The sequence below is a fragment of the Bos taurus genome, chromosome 13 (genome assembly GCF_002263795.3).
Source record: "Bos taurus isolate L1 Dominette 01449 registration number 42190680 breed Hereford chromosome 13, ARS-UCD2.0, whole genome shotgun sequence".
Lineage (NCBI taxonomy): Eukaryota > Metazoa > Chordata > Mammalia > Artiodactyla > Bovidae > Bos > Bos taurus.
In genome coordinates, this window is record NC_037340.1 from 76,198,205 (window position 1) to 76,212,445 (window position 14,241).

The following is a 14,241-nucleotide window of genomic DNA, read 5'->3' on the forward strand; positions in this document are numbered from 1 at the left end:
CATAGAGTAATGGGTCCTTAAAAAAATAATGAAGATGCTAAACGCAAGGCCTTGTAAAAAGTGATCATTTCAAAGTAGTGATGAGTGAGAATAGTTTTGTGAAAAATATTTCTTTATTTGGCTGCACTGGATCTTAGCTGTAGCACGTGGAATCTTCAGTTGCAGCATGTGAGATCTAGTTCCCCGACCAGGGATTGAACTGTGTGGAGTCTTAGCCACTGGACCACCAGGGAAGTCCTGAGGGAGAATATTTTATTTTGCAATATCTACAGCAAATGCAATGGAATACTGAAATATCGGTGATTTCTACAGATGACAAATTATAGATTCTGCTGACATGCCACAGTTAGAGGCCTACATTCCTAATTGAAGCGAATGTCAAGTGTCAGTTGTAGGTCAGTGAAAACAAGAGTCTAGCTTTTTACCACTCAGGTTTATGGACCCCCTTGGATTCTATCTACGACTCAGTGACTAGAAGAGCTAACATTTTAAAAAACCGGACCAAGGCCAGTCATTGGTGGGGGCGTGGAGCATCTGGAGCTCGCACACACTGCCAGCGGATGTGCAGACCAATCCTGGCACGGAAAGAAAACTATTTGCTAGTATCTGTTAAACTTGATCATAGTCATAGCTTCTGACCCAGCCATTTGAATCCTGAATTTCACTCAGCGGAAACGCATTCATAGGTTCACCCAAAGTCACAGGCAGGACGGGCTCACAGAAGCACTATTCATGATAGCAGATAACTAGAAACAAAACAGATATCCATCTGTGCACGAGTGGGGAAACAGGACCACCCTTGTGGTCTGGTGGTTAAGAATCCACCCGCCAGTGCGGGGGACATGCGTTCGATCCCCGGTCCGGGAAGACCCCACAGGCTGCGGGGCAACCAGGCCCTTGTGCTTGACAGCCTGTGCTTCTCAGCAGGAGAAGCTACACGATGAGAAGCCCGCAGGCTGACGCCAGAGCAGCCCCCGCTCACGGCAACTAGAGAAAGCCCGTAGCAATGAGGACCCTGTGCTGCCATGAACAACAAACAAATACAATTAAAAGAGAAGAATGGAGAAGTACAATGTGTGTTTATACACCTGAGTATGTAGAGAAACAAGGAAAATACTAGTGCTGTGTTTACTAACAGGGACGCATCACGACAACCAAACAGTGTTAAGAGAAATAAAGCAGATTTAGTCGTATCACTGCATGATCCCATTTACATCAGGTTCAAAGCCAGGCAAAAGGAGTCTATGGCATTGGGAAGAAAAGCAGTGGTCATCGCTGGGTGTGGGGGAAAGGTGGATGGAAGGGGACTTCTCGGGTAATGATGGTCTTGTTCTGTTGCTGGGACACGGGTGGTTCAGCTGGTGAAACTCCACGGGGCTGGGCGTTTACAGCACGGCATGTCTCTGCAGGCCTGCTCCCCACCATCAGCAAGGCTTACTTAAAAAAAATTTACCCTAATTCATCCAGACTGGGACATACCCCAAACTCTCTGTGGGTAGTGAGGTAACACAAGATTTTTGAGATATTTTTGGTTCTTTGTATCTTCCTCAATAAGCAAGGACAATTTTAAATAATTATAACCTATAAGGCCATTTTTTTTTTAGCAATGGACAAATCTGTGAGAGTTTTTCCAGAGGCAGAGGCACCAGGCCAGCCCTCTCTTCCGGATGAGAACACCGGGGCTCTGAGACACTCAGAACCACTGCCGAGAGCTCGGGTCGTGCAAGGGATTTACAGAGATCCTGCAAGCTGGGTGCTGAGTGCTGTTCCTGGCAAATAATGAGTGTCCAGTGGGTGTCAGTTCAGAGCCTAAGATGAGAAGAGACAGACGGGGATGAGTGCTGAAGAATTGATGCTTTCGACTTGTGGTGCCAGAGGAGACTCTTGAGAGTCCCTTGGACAGCAAGGAGATCCAACCAGTCCATCCTAAAGGAAATCAACCCTAAATATTCATGGGAAGGACTGATGCTGAAGCTTCAATACTTTGGCCAGCTGATGTGAAGAACCGACCACTGGAAAAGACCCTGATGCTGAGAAAGACTGAGGACAAGAGAAGAAGGGGGGCAGCAGAGGATGAGATGGTTGGATGGCATCACTGACTCAATGGACATGAGTTTGAGCAAGCTCCAGGAGATGGTGAAGGACAGGGAGGCCTGGTGTGCTGCAGTCCGTGGGGTCACACTCAGACACGACTTAGTGACTGAACAACAACAGAGGAAGGAGAAGTGGGCAGGGGCTGGGCTACGATGCCAGCAGAGGTAAGAGGGGGCCATCAACTTAGAGCTTCTAGAAAGCATGGAGGCCCGCTGGAGTCCTGTTGGCTCAGAGGAGAGGGGGCTGGGCCAGGAGAAGCCGCCATGGAGCGGAGCCCTCTCTGGGGTTTCCCTGGAGGCCTGGCAGGTGGCTGGCACTGCCCAGGGGTAGGAAGATCCCTGCTCATCCACAAACACCAGATCCCCACATCCTCCTGGGCACAAGGCAAAGGGAAGTGTTTCCATTAGATCCCCACCCCTGCACACAGAACCAGGAAGGGAGTGCTCCTGAGGAAGCAGTGTGAACTGCCTCCTAGAAAGAGGCTGGCGTGAGGAGGCGATGGAAACACGAAGGGAGGACCCCCAGCAATCCGGGGGTAAGGCGGAGCGTCCCTTCCGATGGGAGGACGGTGCAGAAATGACCGGAAAGAAGCCCCGGGCTGCCAGGGCCTGGAAGACCGGCTGCCCCGGCTCCGAGTCCTGAGTAACAGTCTTTACAAAGGGAAAGGTAAGCAGGTGATGGGTGCCCAATTTAGTGGTGACTGCATGTCAAGGCTGGGTGTCGGGGCATCAAAGACAGAAATGCCAGCTGGAGGTAAGAGGCAGCTGCAAAGTATCAGGTGAGCTGAAGGCTGGAGCCTCTTTCTCGAGAACGTCCCCTTCTAGAGGCTCGCTACGTCCGCCCTGTAAAGCAGTGACTGAGCTGGGGGCAGCTTTGCCCTGAGACACGGCAGGGTCTGCAGGCGTCTGAGGTTTATCACAACCTGGGGAGGCGGGCGCTGGTGCCTTCTAGTGGCTGGAGGCCAGGGAGGCTGCTAAGCATTTGACAGAGCTCAGGATGGCCCCTGAGCCAGTGTCAATAGCCTGGAGTTGAAAGAAAACCCTGATTTAAAATAACTCCACCCAACTCTCAGCATCTTCATCCCACCAGTAAAAAAACCAATTTGTGAGAGCTGAGAAAGTACCTGGAGACCAAGTACAGCCCAGGAAACAAGATCTGCAGAGTCTCAATGACCTTACTCCCCACTTCTGATTTTCTTTCCATAACTGGGGAGCTCTACTCTGCTAACATGGCCAGCCTCTCTCCACGCTTTCCTATTCCTCCTCCTCAGGGAAGACTGCCCCTAAGGGCAGCAAACCTTCCTGTAAAGGCCCAGAGAGTAAATATTTTCGGTTTCCTGGGCCAGATAGTTCCTATTGCAACTATTCAACCCTGCTGTTGCACGAAACAGTCATGGACAATTGACTGTAGCTCTGATTCAATAAAACTTTATTTACAAAGGCAGAGGACCAGATCTGGCTCATGGACTGCAGTTTGCTGACCCTAAGCACATATGTCTGGTGGGTTTGGAGGGACAAACTGGATATGCAAAACCCAATCCTTCCTTTGCTTTCTGTAAGGAGTGAGTTACCTTCAGGCAATGCTAGCTCAAGGGGGCTTGGCTCAGTGAGAAGTCTGTCTGACTCTGGAGTTTAGCATCAGGAAGCCCAACTGCCCTCAGAAGGAAGTCAGGTCCTCAAACCGGGCCTTTATCAGATTCCTCCAAGTGCTATTTTAACTTCCATCTGCTGACTCCTTAATTTTATTCCTCATTTGGTTCAAAATTTCAACAAGGAAGAAGGGGACTTTAATAAGTCCAACACTTTGTCATGACAAACAATATTGGTGGTGATGTAAATGTTTTCTTTTGAAACAGAGTGAAGTAAAAAGAGTAAAACAATGGAGAGAAAATATTAAGTGAATGATAGAATCAGTGTCCTGGGCATGTGAAAATCAATATATTCATTTAACAACTATTTATTAAACACCTAAAGAGCTGGAGCTGTCCACACCACTGGAAACATAGCAGCAAAGACAACCCACAGGACCCCTGGCCTCATGGGGCTCACGTTCTGTGTCTGTGGGGTGACTGTGACAAGTGCAGAGATGATGTTGGTGACAACAGAGATGAAGAAAATAAAGGATGGTGATGCAACAGAGCAGCCAGAGATGGACCACGGGAGGTACCACCGGGCCAGGTATTCAGGGGAGGGCTCTTGGAGGAATGATGAGAATGAGAGAGAAGACTGGAATACAAGGAAACGCTCCAGGCTGAGAGCACAGCAAGTGCAAAGGTCCCCAGGCAGGAACAAGCTCGGGAGCACACATCCTCCGAGATACTAGATGCCAGATTTTGCACTTTGTGTGCATTTTTCTGGAAACAGTCCACAGCTTTTGACGTATTTTGAAAAGAACCCAGGACAAGTTATTTAAGAAGCACTGAACTTCACTCTCTTGGTTTGCAGAAGAGTGAATGAACGTCCAGAGAAGGAGGCTCAGGGACTCCCCGCTGGGGGAACTAGGGTCCCTCCCAGATCTCCCCAGTCCCCGGCTCATGATCCTACTGGTTTGTCTCTGAAGACCTGGGCCAAGGTCTTTCTGATGAATGTGCAACTTGGAATGCTAAAGAGCCTAAATTCTTGGCCCAGCTGGTGGGATAAATATTTCTTGGGCGGTGGGAGGAGGGGTGACTTTGGAAGCCCACCCCTGCCTACTATGGTCCAGTGTTATGGGTGTCAACACATCCAGAGCTATTTCCGGTGTTAGAATCTCCTCTTTCACATCTCTCTCTAACCTCCAACCCTTAAAAACTCCAGACTTTATTATTCAGCCTCCACAAGGCCCTAGAAAACAGGGGTTCAGTCAAAGGCTTTTAGTGCCAAATTAGATTTTGTTCTCATTTGATTAGAGTTCCCCAAGGCAGTTTTTTAAATGGCTATTCCAGCACCAGTTGAGGTGGGAGAAGCGAATTAGTGTGGGCCCTGGGGCTCTGAGGCTGGGAGATATGGGCTGGAGAATGAGCTAGAATTAACATCAAGATTAAAAATACAGACCGTGTCACGGTTGGAGCCTGAAGTCACTGAGCCTTCACTGCTAAGATGGTGTAAAAGGGAGACCAAACTGGGAGCTGGTGAAGGGGTGGAACAACTTGGCAGGCAGATTATGAGGATTAAACGCCAGGCCAGGGAAAGATCGCTGACCATGTGCCGGCTGATGGCTACCCCTAGGACGCAGGGCTGGCATCAATAGAAAGGACAGCGCACTTGCTTGCTCCTGTGTACCAGGAACTGGGTACAAATTTACACCTGGCAACAGAGACTTCAGTTTCGGGCTGTGATTCTTTGGGTCCCACCCCTTCCTTATGTAAATACACAGCAGCTGCATACATAATCTCAGTCTGACCAATCAGAGCGCTACATTCCCCTGGCTACTGCCATTGGTTCAGGGATGCACATGTGACCCAAGTTCGGCCAATGAGAGTCAGACCTGGGATTTTAGGGCGCTAGTGGGAAGGAGCTAAGTTTTTCTTTCATGGAGCTTGAAGCTGGTGGGATATAAGCTTGAAACTGCCAGCAACCATCTTGCTACTAAGAGGTGGGGAGTCTGTTTGAAAGTGAAGCAACACGGAAGAAAGCATCAGAGGTGAGAGATGGAAAGAGAGAGAGGTGGAGAGAGGAATATTCTTGTTCGAGTCCCTGTGTCCACTCTTACCTGAAGTCACCTTTAATGCTAGCGTTTTCAGTTATGTCGTCTTTCCCAACATTAGGGGACACTGGACAATGGGTACCTTGTTAGTTGTCACAACCAGCATCAAGTGGGTAGAGGTCAGGGATGCTGGTAAACATCCTATACTTCACAGGACAGCTCCCCAGGAAAAAGAATTATCTGGCCCAACACATCAGCAATGCCAAGGTTGAGAAATCCCAAGTTAGGTCAACTAATAAATCCTACCACTCCATTTTTGTTGTTGTTTTGTTTGCTTAATTCCTTTCCAGTTGAGGTCTTTCCCCAGCAGTTAAAAGGCCCAAGGAAAAGACAATGAGATGCTTAGTGCAGAGCAGGGTTTTGGCAAACCACATCAGGCCTGCCACCTGTTCTTGTAAATAGTTTCATTGGAACACAGCCGCACCCATTTGTTTAGGTATCATTATGGCTGCTGGCATGCTACAATGGCAGAGTCGGATTGCTGAACAGAGACCATGTGGCTGCAAGTCCAAAATATTTACTATCTGGCCCCGCAGGAAAAGTTTTCTAACCCTTGGTGTAGAGCAAAATTCCCTGTGTGGGGTGAAGGACCCTCTGGGATTTAAAACAGGGCTGTGGTGACTTGGAAGAAGAATGCCAGTTCAGCAGAAGCAGGCTCTGAACTGGGCCAGGATGGTGGGGGCCCCACATTGTGAAGGAGGGTCACAGCAAGGAGGCTGGCCATGACAACCGGACAGGAGCAGCCAGTTACAGGCTGTCCTAACGCATGCGTGGTCCTGATACGCACAGATGTTGTGGTATGTACATACAACGGAACATTACTCAGCCATGCAAAGGAACAACACTGTGTCATTTGTAGAGATGTGGATGGACCTAGACGCTGTCCTACAGACCTAAGTCAGAAAGAGAGAAATAATACCACATATTAATGCATATATGTGCAGTCTAGAAAAATGGGACCTATTTCCAGGGCAGGAAGAGAGATGCAGACACAGGGAGTGGACATGTGGACACAAGCGTCCACCAACAGGAAGGTGGGATGAGCTGGGAGATTAGGATCGACATATATACACTACCACGTGTAAACTAGATAACTAGTGGGGAGCTGATGGACAGCCCAGGGAGCTCAGCCAGGCGCTCTGTGATGACCGAGAGGGGTGGGATGGGTGTGCGGGGGTGGGAGGGAGGCTCACGAGGGAGGGCATATGTATGTCCATATAGCTGATTCACTTCGTTGTCCAGCAGAAACACACCATTGTAAAGCAATTATACTCCAAAGAACAAAACAAAAAACACAGTATCCCACAGCATGGTTCACATTCAGTTACGGCAGCATAATAACTGTAACTGCATGAAGTACAAGCTTCAAACCTCACCACGAGCTCCTGGGTCCACAAACCGCTGTGTGAATAACAGACGCTCATCACGATCAGTCACAGCACTTCCTGCAAAGTCTGTCAGTGACTGCTCACTGCCCACCCCTTACTTCATGCACAGAAAGCAATTCATGTAGTCGTGTTGCCTTCTTGTCTCCCAGAGACACAGCTATAAGACGTTTTACAAAAGTGGATTATCAAAAGGAGAAAGCTGGCCACCAGAGGCCAGAGTGCAGCCAATAAACGAAGGGTTAAAACGCTGAAATTGAAACCCTGAGTTGAATGTCAATGGAATCGCAGAAGTGGATCAGACCACGAGGATGTGGACACTAATGGTGTGGGGAACTCCGGATACTCGGCCAGATGAAGGCAAACGTAACCCGGATGTAAACGACAAGGACAAGGATGTCTCAGAGGAAGGGATGTTAAAGGGACTCAGAGGTACTTTGCAACAATGAACGCTGCGTGATCTTAAGCAAGTTGTTTCTCTCCATGCCTCAGCCTCTCCATTTATAAAACGGGGACAACAACAAGTATCCCCCTGGTGGGTGGTCGTGAGAACTCATATGTGTACAGCGCCTAGAAACAAGTGCCCACTAAATGTTAGTTTCATCAGCACCACTGCACCCGTCCCCTTCTTGCTGTTAATACCGTGTCTAAGGGAGGCCCCGCAGAGACAGATGTCAGAAGCCAGACCCTCCTCCTCCCCGCTTGGATGGAATTCTTACCCCCCACGTCCTTCCCCAGCGCTCTCTCCTGTCCTGCAGGCCCGGGCAGGCAGCTCTGGTTGCAAAGCTGAGGGCCCGCTTCCCCTTCTGGCTGCTGCTTTCTGCATTTGTCTGAGTTAAGTGCTGCTGGGGAACCATTCAGAGTCTGATGGGAGAACCAGACCCTTCTGTTATCTCTCCCAGCCCCGAATCTAACTGAAATTGCCTCGTAATGATCGCATTTGTGGTCTGTGAAAGCTGTGTCTCGCGGCGACCGGAGACTGAAGTGAGCTGGTGGTGAGTCTGGCACAGGAGCGCAGACGGAGGCATCGCTTTGAATTCGGGGGAGCTGGAGGGTTGGGGCAGCTGGAATAAAATCAGCATCCGGGGTCATTCTCTGTGCTGGAGAGTGGGTCAGACTGAGCCAAAGTGGGGGCACCACTGTTCTGTGCCTCCAGGTGGCCATTCCCCTTCGCTGGGGGTGACACCGGGGTGATACAGACAAGCAGCCCAGGGGCATCTCTGCAGCCAGACTGTCTGGTCGGCTACTTCCTAACACTCACCTCCAGCAAGTGACTTCACCCTACTGTGCCTCAGTGGACAAGGATAACAGTTAAGCCACTGCCTGCTGTCACGTGGAGTAGGGAAAACCAACATGTGCATGGAACAGAAAATAGTCCCTGGCATGTCCTAAGCACCTGGCAAGTGGCAGCAAGAGGGACTGACAGCACCCGCCTTCAGGACCTTCGTGTCCCCCACGGTGGGCCATCTGGGCGGAACTGTCGACGGGGCTATTTCAAGGGCATTGGTGCCTCTGAACATACATTCAGCCCACACCATCTCCACCCACATCCTACATTAGAGATAATCGATAAGTAACTAAGAGTCAAAATATTCCGGAGTGGACTGGTTGATCATGCTACATTTCATTATTTACATTCGAATATAAACATCTCATTAAATATTTACTCATTTTGATTGGGTAGTTTCCCTCGTAATTTGGAGCCAATGGACCAATATTTATACATTTGCATGAATACACACACACACACACACACACTCTTCTTTTAGGTGACCCCTGAAAAGCCACAGCCACTGATTCCTCTTAAATACAAAGATCCCAAGTGTCCATCAAAATGCTCCTTCCCCACCAAAGGGCGGGAGCATGGCTGAGGTTGGCCAATCTGACTCTGCCCTGGGATTTTGAATCTTGAGCTAGGAGACTCAAAGGTGGAAAAAAGGGTTGGATTTCTGTAACACCCTCCATGAGACAGTTGCTCAAGAGCCGCAATCTAAATCCTCAGATGCAGGGCTTGGGAATCCAGATGAAAGAGGCAAGGCCTTCACGATGATTTAGTCCAAAAGGAGAAATGCATCTTGCTTCTCCATCCTCATTTCTTTGCACACAGAGGAAGCAGCCTCCACCTGGACTCGGGGCCTCTAACCCAGACACCCCCAAGTGTCCAGAGGACCCTTCTAAACCCAAGATCCCAGTCGTTTTCCTCTAGTGACTCCCCGACCCGTCCTACAACCTTCTGCATCTCCCATCACTCGCCCCACTGTCCACTCTGTTCTGAACACTCCGGACCTGTTGTTCCTTAAAACGCTTTGAACTTACTGCATCTCAGGACACTTGCACCTGCTCTTCTCTGCCTCAGATCCTAGCCTTCTTCCTTCTCACATGGACTGGCTCCTTCTCACTGTGACAGATCAGATGTCACCTCACCCTAAGAAGGTGTCTCTGATCGCTGTCCAAGGTCACCCATCCCTCTCACCAGCCTATTTCTCTTCTCCATGGCATTCGGTGCTGAGGTTATCCTGTAGGTGTGTTTGGTTCCCTGTTTATCATCATCTCCCCAGGCACGTGGGGTCCACAAGGCAGGGGCCTTTTCTGGGTGCTGCAGCCCCAGCCCGGTACCTGGCTTAGCATGGGCACATGGTGACAGCTTCTGACAGGGTGCCTGGGTCAGTGGACTTGGGGAGGGCCCACGGGTCGGGCAGGGTAAGGCTGCCCTGTCCAGGGTCTTAAGCCTCACACCTTTCCTGGGAAGGCTGGAAAAGCAGCAGCTACAGGTTTTATTAGAAGGGATTTCTATCACAGTATTGGCTAGGAGTGAATGCTGTGTGGTGGAAAAAGGCTACACGGAGGTGCTGGTGATGTGAGCCCACGTACAGAGCACGGGGAATGTGTACCAGATCAGCAGGGGCGATCTGCCCTCCAGGGGACACTGGCAATGTCTGGAGTCATTTCTGTTTGTCACAACTAAGGGAGAGGCACACAGCTGGCATCTAGTGGGCAGAGGCCAGGGATGCTGCTAAATACCCCCAGTGCATAGGACCGCCCCACCAAGAGCGATCTGCCTCCGAAGCATCGGCGGTGCTGAGATGGAGGAACTCTATGCTGGGCAGTTTCAGAAGTTGTGTGGGTCTCCTGGTGGTGGACACTGGGGGTGGAGTGTGGCTTTGAAGAGCTTGGTTTTTTTCCCCAGAATCCTAAGAGTTCTGGGTTTGAGCCCTGCCTCCTCGGGCAAGTGAGTGTTCCTCTCTGAGCCTCAGTGACTTCGTCTATAAAACGGGGGCAGCAGCAGCAAATGAAATCATGTCTGGCAGAGGGGGGAGCACTCCAAAAAAAGGAACTGTGAGTTCCCAAAATATAGCTCACTTTCCTTTATGGGGGCGGGAGGATGAGAACTCAAGTCCCTGGAGAAACAAAAATAGTTGTTAGGAACCAGATTCTACAGCATCTTGGAAAATGACAAGGTTCCTTGGAGACTCCAGTAATGAGCTCGGGGAAGGATGTTTATGCTGCACAAAGAAACCGTCTAAGCATGACACGATAGCAGAGATGGGCGGGAGTGCGGAGCTGAGCCAATGACAATAACAACGTTTGCCAGAGCGACTCAGAAAGGTCAGTGCAAAATGAAGTAGAAGCCTGGAAAAGTCCATCCTTCCCAGGACAAACCACCCCGTTTCACACACGAGGAGTCTGGGAAAACACAAACGGGTCTTCGCCCTCCATGACTTCTTCCAAATTCCAGTTGGCCTGTGTCTCTTTCATATGTTTTTGCCATTTTTTAAAAAAAATTAGATAAGTATTTATTGAACATCTACTGTGTACTGTTCTGTGAGGGGTGAAACGGTGAACAAAAAAGACAAACTTATCTGGGTCCAGCGTACTTCATGTGTTTATCCGTCTCTCAGTGAGATGGTAACGTTTGGCCATTTTTATGTATCCTCTGGACGGTTAACAAAACTTAAAAATTTTTTCCTTCCAGGTCAGTTCATTTGGTGCCAAACAGGCATCTCAAACTGGAGTTTTGGTCGGTTCCCCTAAAACTGCCTCTCACCCCACATTCTGATAAATGCCTCCAGCCACCCCACCACCCCCACCGGGGTCTCCAGCCGTCCTCTCCCTTTCATTGATACATCACAGATACACTGATGATACATCACAGAGGCTCCATATTCTGAACACACTCAGCACTGAGCGCCTCCCAATCTCTCTGGGACCACTGTGGTCCAAGCCACCACCTTCTCTGGCCTGGACCTCCCTGGGGCCTCCTCCCCGGTCCCAGCGCCTCTCCCATCTAACCTCCAAGCTCCAACCTTCCTATCCAACCTCCATCCAAACTCCACCGTTGCCAGAAGGGTTCTGTTAAATCACAGACCGGGCCCCGGTTCTGCTCCAAACCCTTCAACAGCTCCGCGTCACCCTTGAACTAAGACTCAGAGTCCTTGTCATGGCCACAAGGTCCCACGTGATATGCCTCCTGCCCCCTCCCTGACCTCACCTCTCCCCTTGGCCTTGGCCCATTCTGCTCCCACTGTGGCGCCTCCTCCCGTCCTCCCAGCCCCGGAAGCTCATTTCTGCCTCAGGGACTTTGCCCCTGCTGTTTCCTTTGAAGGAAGCCTTGTTTTCAGATGCCTGCGTGGATCACTCCCTCCCCTTTCCCAGGCGAACTGCTCCCGTGTTACCTTCTGGTAGGTGTCCAAACATCCTACTGAGATGGCCTCTCCCTACTCCGGCTCTCCCTCTTCTCCTGACTTTCTCTCTCCACGGTACTTAGCACCACCTGACAAATTTGTCCTCTGGCTTTTCCCACCCGCTCACCCAACTAGAACACCTGCTCCGTGAGGGCAGGGGTTTCTGCCTGCCTTGTTCTCACCATATCTCTACATCAAGAACCGAGTTTGCCAAGCACGAAGGCGACGTCAGTGAACATCTGTGGAGTGAATGATGAATTGATGGAACCAATGAAGGCCCGGGGGAGGGGAGGCCTGCGGGAATCTTGTCTGGCTGAGAGGCTAGCGGATTCCTGTTGCCTGGTGCCCAGGGTGCACTGTCTTTGAGCAGAATAGCAGATGGAATTGTTAGACTGTTGTCTTTCTATTTGATTTGTGGCATCTGATGGGTTGAACTGGGATCTCTTTCATCCATGTGGAGCAGGGCTTCCCTGTGGGGTGCTTTGCAAAACTGAAGAAGGTCCCCAGGCCAGTGCTGGTCAACAGTGGTCACGTCAGGGTCCCTTCAGAATCTTAAGAGCTATTGAGGATGTGAATTCGTTTACATTGGTTATACCTGGTGATAGTTATCATACTCATACTAGAAATTAACACTGAGAAATTTAAAGCACATACATTCATGTAAAAATAGTAATAATAAACCTACTTGTTGGTATCTGCTGCTGCTAAGTCGCTTCAGTTGTGTCCAACTCTGTGCGACCCCATAGATGGCAGCCCACCAGGCTCCCCGGTCCCTGGGATTCTCCAGGCAAGAATACTGGAGTGGGTTGCCATTTCCTTCTCCAATGCATGAAAGTGAAAAGTGAAAGTGAAGTTGCTCAGTTGTGTCTGACTCTTCACAACCCCATGGACTGCAGCCTGCTAGGTTCCTCTGTCCATGGGATTTTCCAGGCAAGAGTACTGGAGTGGGTTGCCATGGCCTTCTCTGCTTGTTGGTATATATATTTCAAAATTACAAATAAACATATTTCCCCCCCCAAAAATAAAATTAGCGAGAAGAGCTGCACTGTTTTTAAAGTTTTGCAAATCTCTTTGAAAGTGAAAGTCGCTCAGTCATGTCCAACTTTTTGCAACCCCGTGGACTGTACAGTCCATGGAATTCTCCAGGCCAGAACACTGGAGTGGGTAGCCTTTCCCTTCTCCAGGGGATCTTCCCAACCCAGGGATCGAACCCAGGTCTCCCACACTGCCGGTGGATTCTTTACCATCTGAGCTCAGGGAAGCCCCTAAGGGGTCTTTGAGGGTCTGGTGTAACAGAAGACATCTGTTACTGTCTGCAGTCGATGTGTTGTCATTTGTTCTGTTTTGTTTCGTGAAAAACCCAACCTCGCACAGAAAGGAGGGGAGTCTTTCCACACCCTTTTTAGACGGTGGCGGGTCTGCTGTGTACCCACTAGACACACTGTACACATGAAGAAAACGCATGTTAAAAGGCGAATGATGTCTTGGGATTATCATGAAAATGGTTTGGCGCCCAGGGTTCCTGGGGCACACTTTGAAAACCATTGAGTTGGACAGTGATGGAGTTCTGCAACAACCCAACAAGGCAGATAATATTTCTGTCCCCATTTTACAGTTGGGGGACAGAAACTGTTGGCAAACCAGCTGGAGAAACTGAGGCACAGAGCGATGAAGTCCCCTATGGCCGCCCCAGGTGGCAGAGCTGAGACTGAAACCTGGGTGGTCATCTCCAGCCTGGCTTTTGGCTACTGCCCTGTCCCGCATCTTGGCAGGGCCGTGGCCCCAGTCACTGAAGACGGGGGCATCTCTCACCTGATAGGCTGGGGAGGTGCTTTGCAGGGGATCCTTCAAGCGGATTTGGCCTAATTATTTCCCAATCACTAGTAAAGAATCTGCCTGCCAATGCAAGAGATGCGGGAGACTCTCATTCGATCCCTGGGTCAGGAAGAGTCCCTGGAGGAGGAAATGGCAATCCACTCCAGTATTTTTGCCTGAAAAATCCCACGGACAGAGGAGCCCAGTGGGTTACAGTCCCTGGGGCTGCCAAGAGTCAGACGCGACTGAGCATGCACGTCGTTTATACAAAAAGGGGACACTGGGTGCGACTCCTTGCAGCAACCTTTCCTCTGCCCTTGGCGTTCACCAGCTCCCTTTCTTCCTCTCCCCTGGGAGAGAATGTACACCGTTTACAACAGGGCACATAAATGCAAACGAGATTCTGGTGCTCCTGTGAATGAATGCAATGGACCAGGAATAAGAGGAGAAGTGTGCTGTGAATGGAGATTCAGGCCCTGCCGATGAGATGTCACAGCATCTGTTGTGTTGCCCAGTGTCCACGTGCTCCTTCTCCATTAACCCAGCTGCTAGCTGGCACAAGGCTGCCAGGACGGAGCCGA

At 50.1% G+C, this 14,241-nt stretch overlaps 1 protein-coding gene and 1 long non-coding RNA gene across 12 annotated transcripts in view; one reads left to right on the top strand and one right to left on the bottom strand.

Moving 5' to 3' along the window:
- Positions 1 to 14,241, bottom strand: part of SULF2 (sulfatase 2) — a 125,842-nt gene that overhangs the window by 41,849 nt on the left and 69,752 nt on the right. The window lies entirely within an intron of this gene.
- Positions 6,944 to 12,235, top strand: LOC112449340 (uncharacterized). The gene is made up of 2 exons (XR_003037901.2): positions 6,944 to 11,842; positions 11,981 to 12,235. It is a non-coding gene; the product is annotated as an uncharacterized lncRNA (long non-coding RNA).